Consider the following 25,105-nt stretch of genomic DNA (forward strand, 5'->3'; position numbering starts at 1 on the left):
TCTAGCATGAATCACGCCAGGACATCATGGATGAACTCCTGTAAAGAGAGAGGGTCAAGTCAGACATGTTTGTGTGCCTGTTCCCACTTGAATGGTGTACATAAAGCATCAGGGTATGACAGGTGAGAGGGGCGCACTGATGCCAGCCATGTGACAAATTAAAGGAAAACCAGACACAAAGTGAATAGTAGTGAGATAGTGGCAAAGATTCAACAAGACTCTGAACTCTACTGGAGGGATGGACTCAATTTTTTACAAAACATCTCTCATTTGGTGTTTTAATGATGTGGTGGAAAGCACTGTCTAGCATGTCGGTCCAAAATCTCCCATAGGAGTTAGACTGGGTTGAGATCTTGTGACTGTGAGAGCTACGGATGTCCCGATTACTGGGTACTATAAGTGGATTAAATAATATTTTCTGTTCTTTTTAGTTCCTTTTGCTGCAGTGAACTCTTGTGCTTGTAAACATAGTCCGACTAGAAACACGTGTAGCGGTACAAATTGGCTCAGCCGTGCTTGCAGAAAACTCCGTCAAAGTTAGTGGATGTTTGTCGCGTTTGCGGCGGCACATTCTCGCCAACTAAAAGAAACAAACATAATCTTTTACAAGGCTATGACTCATCCGTCCGGGTAGAAAACCAGCAGAGCTTTTAGCTATATATATATATAGCCTATGTATCACATTTTTCACATCACTGTATCACCGTTTAGACTAATCCAATGTTTGTAAAGTCTATAAACACAATGATTGAACAAACATTACTATTTCTGTGTGCACGTTTAGCTGGGCTAACCGTTAGCTGTTAGCCCTGTTAGCCGTTAGCGGGGTCTGTAATAGGTAATAACTCATTAAACGGTCCGTGAAAAAGTTTTGTGTTGCTATGTGTGGTATTTATTTAGTTTTGGGAAATCACGATGTCTAGAAAGCATCAGTTGACAGGGACAGCTAACACTAGCAGCAAAGCTAACATCAGGACGTCATCTGTTAAAAGCCTCCCGTTGTCGGATACGACATGAAACTACTCCAGTTAGCTCAATCATGTTGTAACTAAGACATCTGCTGGAAAAATATTTTCTTCACGGATGAGCACACGTTTGATAAAACGGAGTTTAATCTCTCGGCATCCATTTTCAAGCTCTCTGTGTGTTTGTTTCCTTGCGGACGAAAAAAGGGGGAGCACACATTTCCGAGAAGGCGTGTCCTTTTCAAAAATGCAAGAGGCGTTGCTATGTTGCCGGCCATTCTCGCCGGTGTGTTAAACACACTTTAGAAAGGAGTGTCCCCAGACTATCAGAAGGCGGAGATCTCTGATTGTCTGGTGGCGAGACTACGGTAAGACCATGTGTGTCACATGTAGCTGAACTCAGGGATGCACGATAATATCTGCATGTCATCAGTATCCACCAATTAGCCAACATGCTTTTTCTTATTTTGCACAATAAATGAATTTTATATAAATTAAAAGGCATTGTATTTCATGTCTCCATCTGCTGGTGGACCATCACAATAAAAATATGCATGCATAATATAATGTTAATTCCACTACAGAGGAGACTTGATGATCATCTAAAATTAGGTGGGTAAAAAAAGTGGAGATATCGATATCGGCATATCACATATCGACCAAAAATCCAATATCATGCGTCCCTAGTTAACATGATGGTGTATCTGCACTGAGGTGAGGATATGGTTAAATTTGAGGTTGATCTATTTTAACAATGCAGTCTCACAAGCTGTAATTAAAATCCAAACAAACCTTAAACCAGTGACGGTATATGAATGTTTCTACTTCTACTCAACTCAAAAAGATTTTTTTTTTAATTTTCATGTCCTCTAAAATGTCTGACTTTGACTATACTGACTTGTGCAAAGTTTGTCACTAGAGAGGTGCTTTTACTATCCTATATTGAAGGGGGCAATGTCTGTGCACTTAAAAAACTAACATCTGAGCTAGCTTAGGTACACCACTAATATGAAAGCCAATTGCTGCCTTATTCAGGAAACACAGAACCGGGGGGAACAGACTTCGACATGGCACCGGCAAAGAAACCTGAAATCTTTGGTAGAGTGAGCAATTTTTGGATGTAAACTGGACCCTTGTGCTTCCTTCCACTATCTACCAAAAAAACCATCATGGCAGATATTATTGTACGTTTCACAAACACTAACGCCACTGCCGGTTAGCCTACAAGCTAACAATTAACTTAAACAATAAAAGATGCTAACTACACTTAACATTCTGATACATCGGCAATTTTGGCGCACAGCAGACTCCTCATCTGAATCTGAGTCTGACTGAGGCTCAAACATGTATGGCTGATTCTTTCCTTTGTTTCCTCTTGGCTAACTCTAGCCATCTTGATGTGCTCTGCTCTTTCACAGGCCAACCTAGCGCAAGCAGTGGTTTTGGGCAGAGTTGACCACATCCAGAATTTCTCAGCAAAGGAGAAAGAGTGGTTGTTTTCCCAGCCCATTTTCAGGTCTTTTCTTTACTTTTTATGTGGGAAAATCATGTTAAACAACATATTTATCATAGTAGAGTAGTTTAACATACTTGTCTGGAGGGGGGCTTTAAAAATATTCAAAAGCTATGTGGCTCCCTGCATGGAAACATCTGAATTTGTCAATTTAATGTTTTATTTATTCAGGTTTTCCCTTGAATATGGCATCTGTCATCTGCATGGGCTCAGAAACAGTATCGCTGTAAAATCAGTTTCCACCAGCATTCTCACTGGACTACAAACTGTACTTCACAAACAACCCAGGACCTCCTGGTGGCTAGCTGTGCACTGGTGACGCAGCGCTACTTTAAATCCTCTTGCATCATGTCTTTCGCGTCGATCTTTCCTGCCACTGTCCTCTGTGTGATGTCTTAAAACTAAGACGTCTTCAAGAGTGTCTGTTTCTTTGAGTCTGTGTCTCTACGGGAGCACTGCTCCACAGTAACCGTCTTTGATTCCAGTATAACATTCTTTGGTGTGACTGTCAGAGAGCTGTTCTCAGTTGTTCCATAGGGGCTCACTGCCTGTGTCTGCATGTGTGTGTGACTGACTATATACCTGCATGTAGGGAAAATGAATAATTACCTATGAGAACAAGTTACCAAACTGTTTGTCTGTGTGGGTGTGCGAAAGTGTGTAGTGCAGGCAGTGTATGTGGAGCCCTGATATGTTTGTTAATCAGACAGAGAGCTGATTTTACAGGCTTGGCCTTCTATTAGCCGCCTTATTTTTATTGATCGTTGCCATAGTGCTCCTGTCGCCCTGTCACGGTGAGCTGGTGTACATGGTGGTCAGGGGTTGAGGGCTGGACGGTGTGCTTGTATTAGGCCGAAAGCTTTAACAGCATTTTTTAAAGCCCAGGGGAGTTAGATATAGTTTTATTTGCCTTTAAAGCCCCCACCTCTCCTGAGTAGCCACCTATTAAACCAAAGAGAGTTAAGAGTTAAGGTAACATACTAGCAACGGCTGGTTCCATAATACAGAGTAACATACAACCATTACCATTATGAAATCCGGCCTTGATACACTCTACATTGCACATTGGTGTGGTCATGTAAAATGCATCAGCATTGTCAGAAATACACACTGAAGTGATCTAAAGCTATATATATTTTAATGCAAGAACCAGAGGCCACAGATGCTGAACTGGGTCTTTCAATGAGGAACTACAACTCACTGGGACACTAGGAGAACCCAGAGGCTGGAAATGGGCCACTTCCTTCACCATTATCGTTATAGCATCTAGTGTTGGGCACCGTAAGAGGCCGTTCTGAACGATAAGCAACATCAAACATCACTGTGCACTTACACCAGCAGCAACTTTGTTGCAGTGCACCTACAGCTAATTCTATTCACTGATGCTGCGGTAAGTAGACGTGGATATTGTTGTTTACTACAAAGGAAGTGGCTGCAGCATAGCTGAGCTTTTGCTATATTTTACACTGGATAGGAACAGACTGATAGGACCCGAAGGCACTCAAAGTTTCTTCTCACAAAACTTCAGACTCAAACTTAAAATCTGAGAAACACCCTTCGACTGTAAGGTAGAATATCAGGGTTGTTTAAAGACATTGGGTTTTATGAAAAGGCCTCTGGACAGTGAGCTGCTGACACTGGAAGACATTCCTAAAATAAGGCATCAAGTCCAGGTAAACAAATCATATCGCATCCCATTAACGTGTGGCTAAACTGATGACATAAGCCATCTAACATCAACTTCATCACTGGACTATTTTTTTTCCAATGACACACACAAAACACAAAAGTGCTGAAAATAACAATTCCATTGAAATATGTTGTGTTTTCCAGCACTAGTCCCAGTAATCGCAACTGATAATAAATATTTTTGTGAATCATTTTAAAAGTGGTCCCATTAATTTTTTACTATAACCATAAATATTTCAAAAAACTCTTTAAAATATTGATGAATCTTACCCAAAAAAAAGTATTTTCAGGGTATACTTCAGTTAAAATGAAATGTTTACATCAGAGCAGTTAACGAGGCCTGCTGTCTGATGCATCTGATGCATGTAAAGAACATCAGCTGAAGCATTTCAAACACATTACACAATCAGTGGTCCTTTTTGCACTTATCCATGCATACACAAAAACAGACGCACCCACTCAAAAGCCACAACAGAGTGCGGACAGAAGCAGAACATAACTGAGCACCTGTATAATCCCTCTGCCAGCGGTGAGGACAAAACACACACACACAATCAGAGCCACGAAGATCAGACACACACCACTAAATGAGGAATTGAGACACAATCAAAGGCCCGTATAATCTGCTGTGAAAACTGCACACACAACACCAGAGCTGGGTAAAGCTGCTGACATGCACTCCACATCCTCCTTCCTGTCAATGTACACAAACCAATCACAGTGCTCACAAACAGCTGTGTACTATGATCCTGCATTGGATAGGGTGGGCTGAAATCTTTTCAGACAACTGCAAACACGCAAACATGTCAAACATACACACACACACACACACACAGTATATGCGCATATAAACACAATAACCTCATTGTGCTCACATGCACTCTTTTAACTTGCTCTCCGTCACACACACATGCACACACACATTTTGGCGGGCGGGGTGCCTCCTGCTGTATGATGTATGTGTTCTATATGATACAGTTGACACACAAGGTCATTGATATGGAGAAGAAGAAAGGGGATCAGTTGTGTGCATACTGTTGTGCTTTTACTGGTCTTCATTACAGCAAATAGATGTGCTCAACTGCTGTCAAGGTCGACAAGACATGTCTCACACACACACATGCATAAGTAACTGAAATTGATAAGATATAGGTGTATAACATGCACAACAAAGAGGAGTGACGGCTCTCTGTATGCCAGTGTTACATATATTCATAAAAAATTAACTCACACACTTGCTTACTGCACTCACAGCAATACAACGGAGACATGAAGTACCCTGATCTAAAAAACAGGAATATCTAGCATAGATTGTGGTGATGTAATAGCGCAGCCTATAGAAGTGGGTAGGGACCCTGGGGCCTTGAATCGAGCCATTACTGTACATCTTTTCAAAAAGTTTCTAACAATCCCCCCGCAGACTCCATTTGTAAAGCCTTATCTGTCTCTTTTAACATTATATAGCTAGCCCATATCTGCCACATTCATCTCTACATACCCAGGAGCACACAGACAAGGTGCTGTATGGAGAGCAGCTCCCGGGGGAATGTATGTGATCACTTACAGTAGGAGGAAAACTAAACAATCTGGGTCACTTGGTCTCAGCACTGTGTTTGGCATGTAACAGGCAAGAGGAAAGGAGGGGTCAGAGGTCATGGGGCACGAGAGACTGTAATTGGTTGTGACAGCTAACGCAGCTAACGCTGAATTAATAATCGGAAAAAGCGGCAAATGGCAGCGCGGGGTCGGAGCGGACAACGCAGCAAACAGAGCCACAGGGGATGGCAAATGCAACGCATGACATACAGAGACACTCTGGTGTGTACATAAATAGACAGACGTGCACGTTTGAACATACACAAGGTTGAACGCACACACACAAAGTTCAGAAAGGTCACTGACAGACACTGGTTGTTGTCGAGGCTTGGAGAAAACAGCACAGGGGGATTCTTGAGATGATAACACACAAGTATGACCACCTGCACCTGCACGCACTCACAACAACACCTATAATCTATATCTCCCCTCCTGATGACCAATTATCCATGATGTGGGTGGTGCTGCTGTTACATATCTCTGTGTCAGGAGCAGCTGGTGGTCAGTGGCAGCAGCACCGCAGCTCAGTGTGCCGCTAATGCCATGGAGTCCAGTGGGATTAGACACATGGTTGTGTTGCTGCTACACACAACATGATTACAGAGGATGGCTCTGACTCGCATGTGTCTTTTAGCTACCAATAAGAGTAAATCGATGTCTTCCACTTCTCAGATGATACAGTCAATGCTCCTCCTAAGGAAATACTGTTGCTTTGTAACTTCATTATGCAATGTTAAAGAGACAGTTCACAGTTTTTCCTCTTACCTGTTGTGCTTTAGTTAGTCTGGCTTGTTTTGGTGTGAGCTTCTGAGTGGTGGAGATATCTGCCTTGTCTCTTTCCACAAATCATGACACAAACTATTGAACTGTATCACGGTGCAGAAGGAAGTGTGCATCTACTCATGGACAAGAAGCTTGTGCTTGTGCCAGCATGAGATGTAAACATTAACAGCGTCTTCTTTGCTGAGCTATAACATTAGCTAGCTCAGAGGTGCTAGGTCAGCTAGCAGTAGAAGCACACTTCCTTCCGCATGATGATACAGTTGGCAGGTGTTGTTCATTAGAAAGAAAATAGTTCCTACATGAAACCGCTCACAACAAGGTCTGTGGATTACCTTGAGTAACCAGGTCATGATTTCTGGAAGGAGACATTGCTGTTGAGTTTTTCAAATGTATTTATTTGGCACTTTGAGCACCAAAAGCTGAGTGCCATCTAATTCCATAAATTTCAAGAGAGGGCAGACATCTCAAAAGTTGATATCTCCAACACTCAGCGACTCACACTAAAACAATCTAGCAGAGCTGCAGTTAATGATTATTTCCATTATCCATTACTCTGGCCATTGTTTTCTCATTTAACTGATTAACCATTTTGTCAATAAAATGTCAGAAATTAGTGAAACATGCTCCATGTAATTTCCCAGAGACCAAGGTGACGTCTTTAAATTATATGTTTTATCCAACCAACAGTCCAAAAATCCAAAGCTTTTCAGTATATTATCATTTGTGACAAAGAAACGCATCAAATTCTCACATTTAAGAAGCATGAAACCAGAAGATGTTTCTTTTTTGTCAAAAAAAATTACTAAAATGATCATCTGATTATCAAAATAGTTGCCAATTAGTTCGTGTTAATCAACAAATCAAATAATCGTTGCATGTCTATAGTCCTGATTGATGAATAGCACTACAGGTAAGAGGAGAAGAAGAGGATTTCTGATCTTGGAGTAAACTGTCGCTTTAAGTGTAAACACTGAGCTGATCATTATGCGTCGCTCAGAGATATGTAGCTCAGCTTACAACATCCCGAGGTAACAAATATTGAAGAACAGTAAACACAGCATCAAGTCAATTGCTATCATGTTGTTATATGATACCTGCTACTTTATTAATGTTGCTCCTTTCCCGTAGGCATGTCATTTGAATATCACCAATGTGCTGCACCTGCTGTTTCAAATGACAGACATGCTGCTTCAAATTTACTTACCCTTGTAATTGTCTTTGGCATTTCCACCATGATGACATATATTTCACCATGTACGGTTGAGATACAGATGACTTAGAGGTTCTCTATAATGGCCTCAACATAAAAACCCACACAGATTTGTACAAAAGCCTCTCCACAGGGAAGGCTACAGGCTGCAAGCTCAGAGTGGATGACAGTCTTTAACGGCGCAGAGTGGGCTCAGACTCCAGCCTGTATGGCATTGCAGCGTTACACATAATGGAAGTCGTTCAGGCACGATGCATTGAAATTTTTATGAGGACAGCAGTGTGGGTGGATGTAAACGTCAGAAGTCAGATGTGACATTGCGGCAGGGAATGCGCATATGTGCACGCATGAGTGTGTACATACTGCGCATTTAAAAGTGTGTGTGTGTATGTGCAGTGATGTGCATGTGCAAGACAAACACATGTGTATATCAACAAGTGTCTGAGCGTATGGGTGTTGTGTGCGGTCACGCATGCAGCCTGTATGTGTGTGAGTGTGTGTGGGTGTACTTATTAATGTGTGCCCAAGCCATGTCCTGAATCCCATTTGCATGTCATCTTATTGCCCTGGGGAGTCTCTTACAGTACGCCGCATTTACTGTACATTACCAGCTCGGATGGGTTTTGCATAAAGAGTAGACCACATCTGCGGCAGTGACGGAGGGGGCGGGGGATGGAGGTAGAGGGTCACTTTGACACGTCACTAACACAGGACTTCAGCTGATAGATGTGAATTATTTAGGTCAGAAAAGGTAACTCGAGGCTAGTGCCTGGGAGTCAGAGAATGCTGCTGACAGTTTGTACTGCCGTACATTGGATTACCCAGTTACTAAAAGATCGTGCAGATTTTGGAAAACAAAGGTTAGTTGGAGGAATTATCAAAACTGCTCAGCTAAAGTAACCTAAGACATCCAATCCAAAAGACAGTAAAGAAGCTAATCAACAGTATTCCTTAGTTATCCAGTAAATGAGTAATTTGAGGAATTTTCACTGTTAAAATCAATTTTTTTCCCCCTCCTTTCACCAGATTAAGAAGTGCCGTCCTGACGTATTAGCGAACAAAGAGCTGTGACACACCAAGATAACCGTCAGCTGTCGGGCCGTCAGTAGATTGTCAGACCTACTGACTTCTTCAAATTGCTTCTTCAAAGTGCCAACGATGCGGTTCTGCATCGTTGGCACTACTCACTACTCACTACTGAATTCACTCTGATTGGCAATTCAGCTCAGTGCAGGAGAAGAGAAATGGAAGTAAAGAAAGTAAATAAATGGCTTAAGTGAAGAGGGTGTGAGCTCAAAACAAACTTGTTATATCAGGTACAATTAACTGATTTTAGCCATTGAGCTCTTTAGCAGAAACATTTTGTAATTGTTTGTTTTACTGTTTGCTCGTGCACGGTAAATATTCTTTCTTTTAATCCCTTACTTTGAGATAAGTAAAATATAAAAGAAGTTCAAGCTCCTCCCAACTATCTGACCCCAAAATACTTTCACCTCAGTGCTCCTTCCACCTGTGTAGATTCAAGATGGTCAGTGGCTGAGAGAGCAGGAGGTGGGAGCTACTTCTCAATGACAGCCAGAAAAGTGTGGAGCAAGAAAGCTAAAGGGTGCTAAGAGCACATCCAGGGCGGCGAGAATCCTCAGCCGTTTTGCCAAGGCCCCCTGTGGGGTGAATCCACTTGTCAGCGAAGCGGGCTGGGTGACATTTCTGCTTCACCTCAGAAAGGTCAGCCTTTAATTATCTCAAATGCCAGCAAGCACTGCACCTGCAAAAAATAAACCTAGGGATGAGCTGTGTGTGTGTGTGTGTGTGCATGTGTGTGTCAGGCCAAGATGGTAGCCTGCTTCCTTCACACATAATGAGTGCTACTGTGGCTGTCCGTGCAGAACTGGACCATCTGCCCACCTGCATGCATGCATGGGTATAGGCCCATAAACACACGTTTGCAGCCAAACCATGACAGATGCACACCCACACACTAACTGTGTCAACCAAAGTCAATAAAACCTACGACTTAAATCGGCCGCCAACCCGCCCCTTAAATAAAGAGTATCACATGAAGACGGTTTAATCTCAGGAACAGCGGCAGCTTCTAAGAATGTCTGTGTAAAAAATAGGCTGCCGACAGCATAGGTAGACAGATTATAGGCCTATAGATAGAAGAGCAGCATGGGCCAGTGCTTCTGCTAAATATGGGTCAGCTATGTGACGCATGGCTGAGATTTACTTTCTCTTTATCAATATCAAAACTCACGAGCCATGAATCAGGGGAAGTAGAGGGGGTGTTCTTGTTGAGATTAGACGTTAGGCAAGCCAAATTATTTCCGGTGAGAATGCAGTTGGTGACAAAACTCCAGGCATATCTGGCAGAGCAGGACATGCAGTGTTTGCTTTTCGGCCACTCACTGTAGCTATTCAGCTCGGTCAATATTTGCAGGGGGCTATGGTAACAGAAAGCTCCCACACCCGCATAAACACACTGCCCTGTACACTTAACACTCAGCCTCACACATGCACAAAAAAACCAACACTCTGCCCAGAAAGTCCCACTCGCGCTCAAAGGAGGTCGGAGGGACAAAGGGCCATAGATCATCGGCGAGGACGGCATGCGGCGAGCTCCTTGTGTCCAGGTTTTTCCGGCATTTTTCACCCGCTCTGAGAAAACATGGAGGGCCGGTCCCTATTGTTTACACAGCTGGCTCCATGGAAAGGATTGCTTAATATGAAATATGAAGAGAGCAGAGAGGTTGGAGGGAGAGAGCTGGGAAGAAAAGAGGGAAGGGAGCCAAGTGAGAGGGGTGGGGAGGGGATAACAGGCCATTGCAGAGAGGGAGTTAAAGGCTAAATGTGCTCTGGACTTGGGGGGGGACAAAGGAAGTGAGCAATACAGATATAGGGAGAGAAATGTGGTGGGAGAAGAGGTGGCCAAACACCTCAAAGGAAACAATACAGTGTGGAAGCAAAATGGCAAAATCTGGGAGGAGAAGAGGAGCACACACACAGAGAAGGTCCATGGAGACTAAATGAGGAGCAAAGTGAGAGCAAACAGAACATGGAGCAGAAAGCCCTGAGGTTTCCTCGTGGTGAGGGAAGTCATGCCTCCTGCGGTCTGGGGTCTGAAGCGCATGTTATTCTTTCCCAACAGTTACACACTGCTTCCACTCCTTCATTCGTGCCTCAACAAACCTCTGGTACTGTCCTGCAGCCCCTTGTTTCCTCAGCTCCATCTCTTATGTCCTTTTTATCCAACATAACTTCAGGCTGTTGTTATTTTGAAATTTTACTTCAATTTGTACAAAAAATGGTGCTGTGGGGTCATTTTTTGTTTTCTCACAGAGGAACAGACAACATGGAGACGCAACATTATGGTACTGAAGGACAATCTTCACTGTAAATAATGTTTACTTCAATGTTGGATAAAATTACCTTGAGAGAGAAGTCATAGTGAAGGTACAGAGCCCACTTCTCTACTAGCATGTAATAAAAAATTACATTGCTTTGTACAAGAAAAGAGAGTTGAGTGTGTTTAAACCCATGCGTAAGCACGTGCATGAGCGTGTGTGTGCGTGTGTGTGTGTGTGTGTGTGTGTGTGTGTGTGTGTGTGTGCATGGGAGTGGGGTGGCTCCCTCGGTCCACCTCCAACCCTGTTCCAGTTAGCGGGAGAGGTCCAGCATAAATGAAGTCCATATTTCTAAGCAGGACAGACTCAATACACCCCACCCGCTGACACACACACACACACACACACACACACAAAGAATATCTACAGTCAAAACACTTTAACTGTCATATTCCATGTGCATAAACATAGATGGGTGCATGCACCTTTCCATCTCTCATAAGGGAACAGAACACAGCTGGCTCAAGACTATGCTTCATTTCTCCTCCAGCCAACACACACTAATCAACTGTGCATGTGTCGTGTGTGTGTGTGTGTGTGTGTGTGTTCACCACTTCAGCATGTGTCTTCGTGTGTGCGTGTGCCTGCCTATAAGGTTGTGTCACTTTCGTGCACCTAGCCAGGATATCAGGCTAACAATGTTATGCCAAACACTTCGGCACATTTCAACACAGAAGATCCAATGATAGGAGGGCGAGTGACGCACTAAAGTTCAGGGTCCCTTCCTGTTTATGCTGCCACTCGACTCGCTGAAGGATCAAACAAGATCGGCTCCTCTGAGCGGGTGTGCCCTCTTAAAAGGGACAGTCTGCGGTTCCTCCGGGCAACTCAATACCAGTATTCTTTTAAGTACAGTGGAAACCTCTTATAGTGAGCATGTCTGTCTGTGTCAAATTGTTCGCTATAAGCGGATAATTGTTATAATTTTTTTCCCTTTTACTTCAATTGATGCAGATTGCCATCTAATAGACATTTGTACACTGATTACACGAATATAAAGTAAAGAAACAGACAACTTCGCTGTTTACTGAATTATAATGACTGTTTCAAAATATAGTACAGCCAAGACTAACAGTCTTACGCATCGAGGAGACTGCTTTTTCCTGTCATGATTTCAATGTCCGCTCAGCACTAGCCTAAGAAAGCCTTCAGAGTAGTTAAGGAATAAAGTAAAAATACGAAATTAGAATTGTTCTGCACTGTTTTTCCATATGTTGTCATGTGAAAAGACCAAGGGGCTGATAAGTGAAGCCAACATGAAGTGCCAAAAACTGCAGTTCCTCTAATGGCCACTTGAGGCCAGCTCCAAAAGTGAATCAGTCCTCATAGAGCTCCATGTTAAAATACCCAATATTACAGCAGAAATAAACATGCTACATAGCTAATTTCATCATTTATGACAATTGTATGGGGGCAAATATTTATAACTCCCCCATTTAAATTTAAGCTTGAAGTTATGCATAGTCAAGGACCTGGCCATTTTGAGATAAAGGTGGGTGGGTCCGTTAAAAAGTCGCACAACATTAGTCATGTAATGTAACTATGGCGTGACTCCAGATTCACAGAGTGTAGGCTTTGCCGTTGCTGTAGCTATTTCAGTGTGTTTTGAATTCACGATAGTTAATTGTAGCAATTTGGTTGCCCAAAAAAGTCTCTCTGAGGAGTCGGATGTTCAGTTTTTTTCAGTTAGTACATTTTGTTTTAACAGTTTTGAGCCTGTTTTTCAATAGCAAAAAACAGCATTAGCATTAGCACATGTAAGCATAGCTGTAAATGCACTGTGCTAACCACGCTAGCAGCCAGTGTTAGGGTTAGCTCAACCCTCTGGTCCAAATATGGTCCACTCTGCTTTCAAAAATCCAAGATGGTGACGGCCAAGATGCCAAGCTCGAGGATTCAAAACAGCAGTCCACAAACCAGTGGATGACATCACAGTGGTTATGCCGGATCCAAAATGGCTACTGTTAGGGGACTACTTGACGACTTTAAGCGAATTATTTAAACAGCATTTGTAGAGGTTTGTAGAGGAATGATTCTGTTCAAAGCTTTTTTAATCTATATAAGCTGTTGGTCTCTGTAATCGTGATAAGTGTAAGCTGTTTCCATGGTATACAATCAAATAGTGGCTGGCATAGAAATGAAGACATTATAATTCAAAACCATGGTAGCAGTAATACTTTATTAAAGCGTAAGTGTCCATAAGTGTGTTTCTCATGAACCTGTGTGCGTGCTTGGTATTAAGCATTGTGTGTGTGTGGTTAAAGCAAAAGGCCAGTTTGACTCACCATCCTAAATGTCACTGTATTTCCAGAGGGCTTGTTAGCGTCTTGTTTACAGAAGGCTAAATTCAATTACTGGAATGATCTACCGTAGTGTGTAGCTGTGTGTGTGTACATCTGCATATTTATCGGGTTTCATGTGCTTTTCACACTGACAGTGACACAGTATGGAAACGTTTGAGTGTATGAAGGTAGACCGGAGATAAGCCACCACATCAGGGGCTCAAGGGCAGATACCTATGTGGCCCATTTGTTTAGGTGTGGTCTTCACAGCATCTCCATTATGGGCTTAGAACTGCGAGGCAAAATTTTTGTGAAGATACATATACATGGATTTAAGTGCTCTTGGGGAGTGAATAAGACATGCCACTGATAGCGATTCTCCACACTATCAACAACTATTCATCCACTCTCCACTATAGGTATGATATTTTCTATACACAAGCACATTGTTGATTCGGGATATCATCTCATAGGCCTAACACTATATTTCGTATATAAAGCATTCAACCATTGCATTCAGTCACTTTCAATGAACGCTGCATCATCAACATTGTAAACCTTGAAGGCCAAGGTTTAGTACCCAGAGACCACTGCTCACTGCTTTTTTGTTTTTTTGGGAATGTGCGTGACAACTTGGCAACTAGAAAATAGACCAGTATCAGCAGAGTGCACCAATGTTTCGCCCCACATATCAATACTGGTTGAAATTTCCATGTCAGCTGGGTGCTGCACTGTATGATCATCAGCTATTCACCAATGTGGACACATGTCAGCCGACAGCATCATCCAGTGCTGCAGTCTGTTGTGGTGGTACCGTCTGCATTCGATGCCCCTGAGCAAACTACACTCCACGCTGCATGTCATTCTTTCCCCCGAAGGGCAAAGGCATGTTTCCAAAGCTCATGATCGGTGCCATCAGCAAGACAAGCGGGTCAACAGGAGTATGTGGGGCATGGTGACATCACCTGCCGGCTGTGCTTGTGTGTGTGTTCATGTGTGTTTCTGTTTATATATAACAGCAGAGAGAGGACAGCGGTTTGTGGGTCAGGGCAGACACAGATGAATACTACCGAGTACTAGTGGTCAACATGACCTCTCTAGGACACACACTATGAGCTAACATACACAGCGTGTGTATGCGTGTGAAACTGAGTTGCCTGACGATACCCAGAGGTCATTGCAGAAAGACCAAAGCTGTGAGATTAAGACCATACATTAGTCACACACACACACACACACACACACACACACACACACACAACATATATATATATATATATATATATATATATATACATATATATAAATACATGTGATGTAAATACATGGACAAATCCATCTGACATCTGGGAGCATGCGAAATAATGTCCAAATGTAAAAAAACAACAGCTGGAATCAGCTTACATCCTGCTTAGTAACAGGGTTCATGACCAGAGCAAACTTATTAATGTGTACATGACCTGTGTGTACATACTCTGTTTTTAAAGGTATACTATGCAGGAAAAAGAAGATAAATTTACACAAAAGTAATCCCTCTCAATCATCACTTATGACCCATTAGAGGTGTGTGGCAGTGTATTTATCTGCACACCCTCTGCCCTCTTTCTTGTATTTTCTAGTTATGCCACAATGGCCATAGCTGTGGACAGATTATGTTCTCTGGTTGTTCATCCTACCATATATATGTCAGTCCTTCCCATTCTCATCAACGCTATATCTCAACAACACCATATGGGAATTTCGTCAAACTTGGCACAAACGTCCACTTGGACTTAAAGATCAACTATTTAGATTTTGGTGGTCAAAGGTCAAGGTCACAGTGACCTTGTCTGTCTCATTGTTGTGAAAACTATATCTCAACAACACCTTAAAGAAATCGCTTCAAACTAGGCACAAACGTTCACTTGGACTCAACCATTTACTTATGAGAATTGGTGATCAAAGGTCAAGGTCACTGTGACCTCACAAACATATTTCTAGCCATAACTCAAGATGCCCAGGCCTTGCAGCACCTCCGTTTATTCCTGTTCCTCTTTTTGGAACCACCACAGAGTTGGTAATAATTTCTGTTTCAGCCATGCTTGTTGTTGCCGTGGGTAAAAGTATGACGTCAATATGTCAACAAGCCGGAATATTGTGATATATGAATATGAACAATATGAATTTGATGAATATCATATTTAAACTTATATCAGTGTTATTGTGAATGAGATGCTATGGCACACCTCTACTAATAAAATATAATGACAAAGTGATGGCATTTCATATCCACAAGGTCAGAGGTCAACTTCAATGTAACATCACCAATGATAAATCGTAAGTAGCATGCATCCAAGAGGAACCTACGACAGCTGCAGACACAGCGCAGAGGAAAAAAATGCAAATATAGTGAGGCGAAACACCACTTAGACAAAACTCATTCCAAAAGGAGAGCTAATCTTGGCTTTTGCTTTCTCTGGTAATACTGCTGAACAGTCACCGACACTTTGTACATAGTGTACTTTTAATTAAGAAAGCCAGAGAAAGAGAGAATTTGAAAGAAACAAAGTGAGTGTGGTAAAAAAAAAAAAAGGACAGAAATGGAAAAAAGACCTCCCCAGAGAGAGAAAACGAGAAAGCAAACAAGAGCAAAATTGTGACACTCACCCTATCCACCACTCTCCCCTTCTCATACAGATTCACTCTCAGGCACACACACACACATCCAAGGAACAAATATCAAGCATATTCCTGCCTCTCTTCCCTAGCCTGCTCTCCAGGAGTCATAAAACTCCCATTTAAAAATGCATGGGCTCCATAAGCTGCCAGACCTATCTATTAACTGTGTTATAGTGTAGCTGGCTATAGCTGCTGACGGCAGCCAGGGAATGCTGCTTTCTATTAGGGAAGAGCGAGAGAGAGAGAGAGAGAGAGAGAGAGAGAGAGAGAGAGGGAGAGTGAGGGGAGGGGGATGAGGGATGAGGAATGAGGGGAAAGACAGAATTTACTCATTTTTCTTTTTCCCATGGCACTGCAATCTGATGCCTGCACGTTTGGGCATGTGGAAGAAGGGGGAGGCAGTGACTTCAACATGTAAGCCTGCATAAGTATAAATATATGACTGTATCAATGAAGAGTGTGTGTGTGTGTGTGTGTGTGTGTGTGTGTGGCTTTTGCACCTGTGCGTGAGTCTGTGGCCGAGGCGAAAAGTAATTGATTCGAGTGTTTCTGGGAGATTTTCCCCAGTGTCCTTAGGCGCTCACCAGATGACTATTGATTGGTTAATTGATTGATTGGCATCCGGCCGACAGTGAGTCAACAACATCATCACTCTTCATATGGACCCAGGCGCACACACACATGCACGCACACGCGCACACGCACACACACACACACACACACACACACACACACACCCACCCTCAACTCTCTGCCACTCTTGCTTATCATCATCCTTTACAACATTCAAATACTTACTACATTTCTAAGACAAAACTTTACACAAAATTTGTTCTCCCCAGTATCTTTTAATAATTCACTTTTAAATACTTAAATGTATACTATGCAGGAATTGTCGGTGACTGTTTTTAAACACAGCATTTGATTTTGGCCCCTCCTCCCTTACACTGCCTGTACACACAATGCAAGCTACTGTATGTATTATTGTAAGAATGCTACTTTAGCACGCTAACTAAGCTAACTGCAGACACCTGCCCGTCCAACAGAAAACAGACCAACTCTGCATCGCTCTTCTTCCTCTCGTTCTGTGCTTGCCAGCAAAAGTGAAAGCCAAACCCAGATTCAATCTGTTTTTGGAGCGAGTCTTGTCTGCTTGACGTTTCGCCTCGTTATATTTGCATTTGTTTGGCTCTGTGTCTGCGACTTTCATAGTTTCCTCTTGGATGTATGCTGCTAGAGACCAATGGGATCACTCCAGCCGCAATACAGCCAATGTGGGCCAGGGGCGTAAAGTCAATGGTCAGTGACCCCGTCCCTATTTCCTACCCCGCTCCTTCAGGCCCTCTTGCTCAGACCACACACATCTTCAAACTCCACCTTTATTTCGATCTCAACTACATATCCATAAAGTTTCGTGACCATGTATTGCACGATTATGGCGTTATCATGTTGTCTATCCACAGACAGCCAGACATATAAATACCTAACAAAATATTAACTTCTGTGGTAGTTCCCACTACAATTGGTGTCACCTGGACCACATGATGATACACACACACACTCACAAGACTCACAAGATGAAAACAGTACCAGCCATTGAGATGCTGTGGCAGCTGGTAATGAGAGAATGCAGGCAGAGGGCAGAGTGTCGGCAGATAAATACACTGGCACACACACGTCTAGTGGGTCATAAGTGATGATTGAGAGGGATTACTTTCCGCTGAGTCCTATATTACTACTTTTTTGGGGGGGGGGATTCTGCATAGCATACCTTTAAACAATGCTTACACACTTAGGCATGGGAAAGGATTTTTATGTTGTGTGTTTGTTCTTTTTAACTTCACTCTCAGCTTCCATTTTACAACTGCAACATAGTCGTCGCCCCCCCCCCCCCCCGGCCTTTTCCAACAAAGCTGCCTGCCAATCTGTGCAAGCTTCCATGTCGGTCATTAGATATAATGCATTTGTGAAAAAAAAAACACACTACACTGGGACTGTCATAGCAACTAAAAATAAAATGTGACTATTAACCATGAAAAACAGGAAAAATGGCTGTTTTCATTTAACTGAGCAACCCTCCTCACCTAAGCGTCCTTGAGCAAAACACTAAACACCAACCTGCACTTGATACGAGCATCTGCTTAATGTCTTTGAATTAAAATGTAAATGAGGTTTGGATGGTCTGGGTGATCTTCAACATGCCAGTGTGCATTTCTTCTTGATGGTATTTTTTTCCCCTCGTCTCAGCCCCACCTCTCTGTGCATGTGTAAGTCAAACATAGACTATGAAAATTAATGAGCTAGCACCTAAAGTAGTGGCGACACTTAGGAACAAGGCTCCTGTCCCTTTAATGGACCATATAGACAATGTCTGGGGTATTTCAATTAACAGACAATGGGACGACATGAAATAATGACATATAGGAAGACTTGAGTGACACGTGAGAACGAGGCAGTAACGGCAGCACCTATCCCTTTAATGGACCATCGTGGTTGAGCGTAGACAATAGAAGATAATAGGAAACGTAAAATTATGATGTAGGCCCTGTCTAAAGGGGTGAGTGACACCTGGGAGTGAAGCTGTTACATCTTAATGCACTGCTGCCACCGGGATGAATCAGCTCCACATATGGGGGGTGGAGACCATCCGAAGGCCGCTAATAGCAGCCGCTGTCAGTCTCACATTAACCTTGAGAACAGCCAGGGGACTGCGTTAGCCCTGCTGACCTCTCTTTTTCACACACACACACAATTCTCGTTATGTCCACATATATGACTGAAGGGTGACTCTGTGTGTGTGTGTGTGCACACGCACACATGTCTATCTCTCTTCCTGTGTCTTATGAGCACCATCAGTAGGATTAAATCAGTCCATCACAGGCTGCTGTAACACCATATAGGCTGTCTGCGCTCAAGTGAAATCACCTAAGCTTTTCCTGTTGCCCCCAGGGTTAGGGTCCATGTAGACCAATAATAGCACTCCCTAAGCTAATTTTGTGTACACAGATGTGCACAAGCGCGTACAAATGTCCTCATCAGCTCAGAATGGAACACCAAGCCGCATTTTGACAAAATAGATGCAGCAAAATCTGAAAAAAACACGAGGGAAAATCCTGATGTTTTCCATCCAAACCCGAGCCAATTTGCAATTACACCATATGTGTATCTTTATGACCATGTGTCATATTCACCTTGAAAACAACATCAGCATATATACTTCCTAATTATCTATTTAATTAAAAAAACTAAAGATAAAAAGAAAAAAATGTCTTCATAAAATAGACAGATCAGTTGACTCATAAAAGGTATTCAAATTTTAAATATACTTTCTTGTATATTAAAGCAACTGTATTTCAATTCCACTGTCTAAATACATTCTTAAGAAATAAAAGGTCATTGCTCTTTGAAAGTGTGTACTTACATTATTATACTTTTGTATTATCATTATATCAGTGGCACAAAATTGGCTCAAAATGACAATAACATCATTAATCACAATTATTTCTAGGACAAGATATCGTCCAACAAAGGAAGTTATCATGACAGGTTTATATACTTCTCTACCAAGCAACCTGAATCAACATTCTGCCACTCATATCTGTGGGAAATACATATAACAAATCCATTCCTTGTAGTACAAACTGTTAAAATGCCAAACAAATGTCGACCTTGGCATTTTGGATACACAGAACAAGACGCATAGCTTTGCTGAAAGCTGGTTGTGTTTTGCTGTTTGGCCTGACTGACAACAAGGATCTTGTGTTGAGGCATGACTGGGCAGGCCGATGCCCATGTGTTTTCAGTCAGCGCTCACTGGCAGGAGGAAAGACGGAACGTGGAAGATAAAGGGCGAGAGGCTTAGAGAAAGAGACAGGAAAACAAAGATGCATTTTTAGAAATAAAATGGTTGGAATGGCTCCCTGGGAGAACGAGTGAAAGCATGATCAAACGCAGCAATGACCTAATTTTCTGCCACCCATTGCAGAGACGCTCGGAGGAAAGGGATGAAAGAAGATCAACGCTGGAGAGAACGCGCTGAAATCGAGGAGGCCGACATTTTCTGACTCCTTGAAGAAGGTTGGACATCAGTGGAGATGTCCAATGGAGGTGATGAAGGGTTACTGTTGGTAGCAAACCCAACAGCACATGCTTTGAATTTAATGTTCCTGATAACAAATGTGTTTTGTTTGTGAGCCTTGAACCCTATGAGCTCACAAGGGATCCTGTGTTATAATGTGCTAGCAGTTGGCAAACAGCTGTCAATGGGAAAAATCTGGCCCTACACCAAGATCTAAAACATTCTTGCTTACGAATTCTTCTAAAGGTTAAAAATCTTAATATAAAGCCTTTAAAACCCAATGTAAATGACATGAAATTACCATGTAATAATCAATACCCCCATATGGAGAGTGTCACTAGTTCTGCATCATGTGACAGGCAGTTTAACAGGTCAATGTATGGACAGCTCCGGGTGCTGAAATGAGGTCTAATGAAACAAGCAGATGTTAACTTTATCAAAATCAAACAAGATTTAAAGGGATTTCAACACATTTAACACACTGGCACTATCAAAATAAGGGTATGATAGACATGTTTTTATATCTGCTGTTCTTTAAAAGTCCACATTTAACTCTTCAATGTTCTTCTGCACCAAGGAGGTAGGTATCTATTATCTATTTCGTAAAAGGAAAACACAAGAATTCCAAATTAACAAGTCCTACGTATCTAACAACGCTTGTAACTACCGCCAAAACAATAAATGTTGTCATTTTCTAACATGAGACACCACTTCCACTTCATAAACTGTCAAAAATCACCTGAAAATCAATTTTACGATTTGACAATGCTATGGTTATGCTAAAAACACAGCAAGCAGCCACCAAATGTGGCTTCATGTGTTTTACGTGGGATGAAATTCTTTGCATCACAGGTTAAAATGTCACAGGAGTCACTGGACTCTGTTAACTGATCGGCAGAGGGTATTCTCTGGCCGCAGTTTGCTGCTAAAAGTTAAACTATCCCTAACTTATAGTTTGGCCGCACATTGCCGCAGAATTAAACAGCCGCAGCTCAAAGCAGCCACCGCAGCTTTCGACAGATGCTGCAAGGTAGTGTGTAGGACGCCGCACTTGACCATTATGTGTATATTTTCAGCAGTAAAGTCTGTTAAGGTTTAGGCACCAACACGACGTGGTGAGGGTTAGGAAAAGAGCATGGCTTGGGATGAAACAAGTACTTTGGTAAGGTTAGGGGAACTTTGTTGTCATGGTTACAATAATATCCACTTGGTTAAGGTTAGGGAACAATCGTGGTCACAGAAGCTAATGTACACTTTTGGTATAAAACAGAAAACAAGTCCAATGGTGTGTTGTTCCACCATCCACCCTGACCTCCCTGACTGAATTTCTAGCTTCATAATAAGGTCAACTGAATTTCGATGCTAGCGGGCTTTGTCACTCAAACACGTTGTTTTGGGGCATTTACTGAAACAGCTCATGTTGTTTTTCATCAGTCAGGCCTGCATCTACACTGTACCTGTATACCTTCACATATCCCTGCGGTCTATGTCTGGACCTAATTGCCAACCTCTGTCTTCTACTTCCCCATCTGGTTGTCCTCACACACACTGAGTCCATGACGGTGCAAAAAGCTTTTAAAAGGGCTAACATTTGTGCTTGAGTGGCCAGAACATTGTGTGCAGCCGTGCCTCTGTTAGTCGTCGCATACAGTCCACTCGCAGTGCGACTGTGCTGCTGCGACTGGACTGGGGGGGGATATTTTTAGAAAGCCGTTGACAATATCACGTCCCCAAACGGGTGTAATCGTATTATGCTGGAGGTGCTAAAAGCCTTGAGTTGGGAAAGCACGTCACTGGAGGAAACAGACTGAGGCACACAAGCACGGTTCCCAGAGAGTCTTGAGAGCAAGAGGTTTAGAAGCAGACTGGGAGGAGTAGATAAAGAGAGACATACAGACAACCTCAGCATGTGAGATAGAAAGAGTCAGAGACAGAAGAGAGAATCATCAGGAGGTTGGTTCCTGGCAAGTCAAGAGCTGACAAGGAAGGATGAGATGCAAATGAAGCCACCGGTCAAGAGCATTAGCTTTGCTGTTGGAGGGTGTGGTGGTGGCTCAGGTTGGAGGCTCGATCCTTTTGACAGTGTTTGGTATCGGCAGCTCTGAAGGTTCAGGCTGGCCATGGCGATGATAGATGAAAGACTGAACTTTAATCAGAATGGCGCCCGGAGCATTTTCAGGGAGGTAAACAGGTTAATCAGTCAAGCCCTCCTTCCATCCTCCCTCTCATTCCCCCCTACTCTTTCCTCAGCACATGACCACTTCTGACACTGGTGCACCATTCGTCTCTTTCCCATCAGCACCTCACCCTGCTCCTTCCCTCCTCCACCCCTCATTTTCCCCCCACCCTGCTTCACATCAACCAGCCAGAGAAGCAGCCAAACCCCCCTCATCTGCTGCCCACACTATCAGGCATATCCCACTATCATATGAAGGGGAACTTGAACATCAAAGCGCTCCGTCAGCCCATTTAATACCTCACAGCATCATCCACCATAAAACTATGAGGTGGGAGGAGAGCATTCAGCAAACAGAGGCTATTCATACGCTCTTGGTTTCTTGCATTATTGCCCCTCCACTGGCCTGTATCGTAGGAGGGAGATAATCACTTGGGGGTAGATAATGAAAGTGATCATTCCGTATCTTTAAAAAACCTTCAAACAAATCGTGCTGAAATCAAATCCAGCGAGGCAAAGGCAGGAGAGAAAATAGTAAATGAAGCAGCCAAGCATTATCCATTGTTCTTGGGTTCCCAAGGGTTTATTTATTAAAATGGCCCTGTCTTAGAGCCTCTCCAAGAAACAGCAAAGCGTGCTGGCCTGCATAAAAACTTGTGCAATGTGCTGAACAGTGCCAAATTACTGCACGCCTGACCACCGGACATTTTAAACGAGCTACAACTGTAAAAGGGAAACCAGGAACTATGAATTCCCATGAGTTTACGGTCCAAGCCGCATTCCATGTTTCCGTCATCGTTCTCAAACATACAAACCTCCCTCTCTCTCTCTCCCCAAGAAAAATAAACAATCAACTCTGACAAACCACTTTGGCCAGCCGAGTGTGAACCTTACAAAGCCTTAACAGCTCCTGTGGAGAGAGGCCACATCCAATCTGAAATTACCCACACCAGCTCCTCGACCACACTGCATTTAGGCAGTTGTCGGGGCTCGGGAAGCACGATTATGTTGTGTTGTCTGGGATCCCAACCACAGACTTTGGTGAGCAATCAACAAGGGCCGCCTCTCGCCAAGATAAACTTCACAGGCAGTTGCCACTCATTTATGGGCTGAGCTGCCCGACTCCACTGCATCTTTGCTGTTGAGCGTCAAGCTGGTTGCCTCACTATTTTTCTCCCTTGGTTGGAGTGCAGAGTGGGTTTGGAATAAATGCACTTCTTGTTCACATTTGTCCGGGTATTGCAAAAGGACACTGGTTGTGCAATATGAGTTAGGAAACACACTTTACAGGAGGCCTTAAGGGGGAACAGAGGAGGCGATGCTTATTTGGCGACCGTGTACATGCTTTATGTTGGGAACTCTCCAAATGTATTGGTGTTATTACCTCCTCCTACCCACCTCCGCTTTTGTAACAGAGAGAATTCAGGATGTACGCTTGTTTAATGATGTGAGCATCCGTGCCATAGTTTGAACTATATACACAAGCACCTCAGAGGGAGAAAAATGCTAATGAAGCTATTAATGATAGATCAGTGCATAACTCAAGATGGCAGCGAGAGAGGAGGAGGACAAGTGCGGCACCGTCGTCTTTTTTTAAAAAATAACACGAGTAGAGAGCTGTGTGGGAGTTAAGAGAAAGGGGGACTGAAAAGTGCCCGAAGATAGTCGCTCTGTTGTTGGGGAATCGGAGCTGGATAGCTGGCTAACACACATACACACCCACTCGCATATGATTAATGTGTGACTGCATAGATGTACCTAAATGAATACATTCATGTTCACACATTATAAGCTGAACATCAAGAGTGCCAGTTATCCCTTATGAATTTATACCATTACATCCTTTCTCTGGGGACTTTATAACAGAAACATTCTCTTGAATTTCTCCTTTAATGTCTCCAAACAGCGACCTCTGGGGCAGAAAAATGAAGACACCATGGAATTACCAAAAACTGCAGTTCACTGAATGGCCACTTGAGGCTGGCTCAAAGAGCGAGTCAATTCCCGTAGACACCCATGTTAAAAGGCCCACCTTTACAGCAGAAATAAACATGTTTACAGCCTGGTACAAAAACAGTTTTGGTCTTTCTAGCAAATTTTAACAGTCATGACAACTGTACAAGGGGTGAATTATACTATAACTCACCCGTCTATCTTTTATTTAGGCTTCAAGTTCCGTATATTTAAGGGCGGGGCCACTTTGAGCGACCAGTTGTCTGCAAGGCTTCACCACAGTCTATGAGTTAGATCCGCCCCTTGCTCTTCTTGTCCAACCATGGTCATTTCTGGCTACAAAAAAACAAGATGCCAACAGCCAAAATGCCGAACTCAAGGCTTCAAAACGGTAGTTGACAAACCAGTGGGTGATGTCACAGTAGCTACGTCCATTATTTTATAGTCTTTGATCTTCTAATTTGTTGGTAGGAGAAAAAAATTAGAGAAGTCAATTCCAGATGCACCAAATGTTCTTAACCATCCAAAGCTGCTCTTACCAATATGTGCTGAATGATGACTCCAACTAAATCATAAATTGAAGGCTCATGACTGATTGTTTGTTATCAGTGAAAGTAAGTAATGCGCCCTAAACACTATAGGGGTGTTGTGCCATGTGCAAATACTCTGGCTCATGCTGAAAAATTGGAGAGATGCCACCAAAAAAGGCTGTAAAAAAGAACTCCAGCAGTAGTGAACTCGACATACCATTAAACTAAATGTTATTTTCCAAAGTGTCAGTACTGGCTTTACAGGAAAATC

At 42.8% G+C, this 25,105-nt stretch overlaps 1 protein-coding gene across 5 annotated transcripts in view; it reads right to left on the bottom strand.

Moving 5' to 3' along the window:
• raraa (retinoic acid receptor, alpha a) overlaps window positions 1-25,105 on the bottom strand; it is a 174,759-nt gene that overhangs the window by 95,466 nt on the left and 54,188 nt on the right. The window lies entirely within an intron of this gene.

Source organism: Epinephelus fuscoguttatus, linkage group LG20 (genome assembly GCF_011397635.1).
Source record: "Epinephelus fuscoguttatus linkage group LG20, E.fuscoguttatus.final_Chr_v1".
NCBI lineage: Eukaryota > Metazoa > Chordata > Actinopteri > Perciformes > Serranidae > Epinephelus > Epinephelus fuscoguttatus.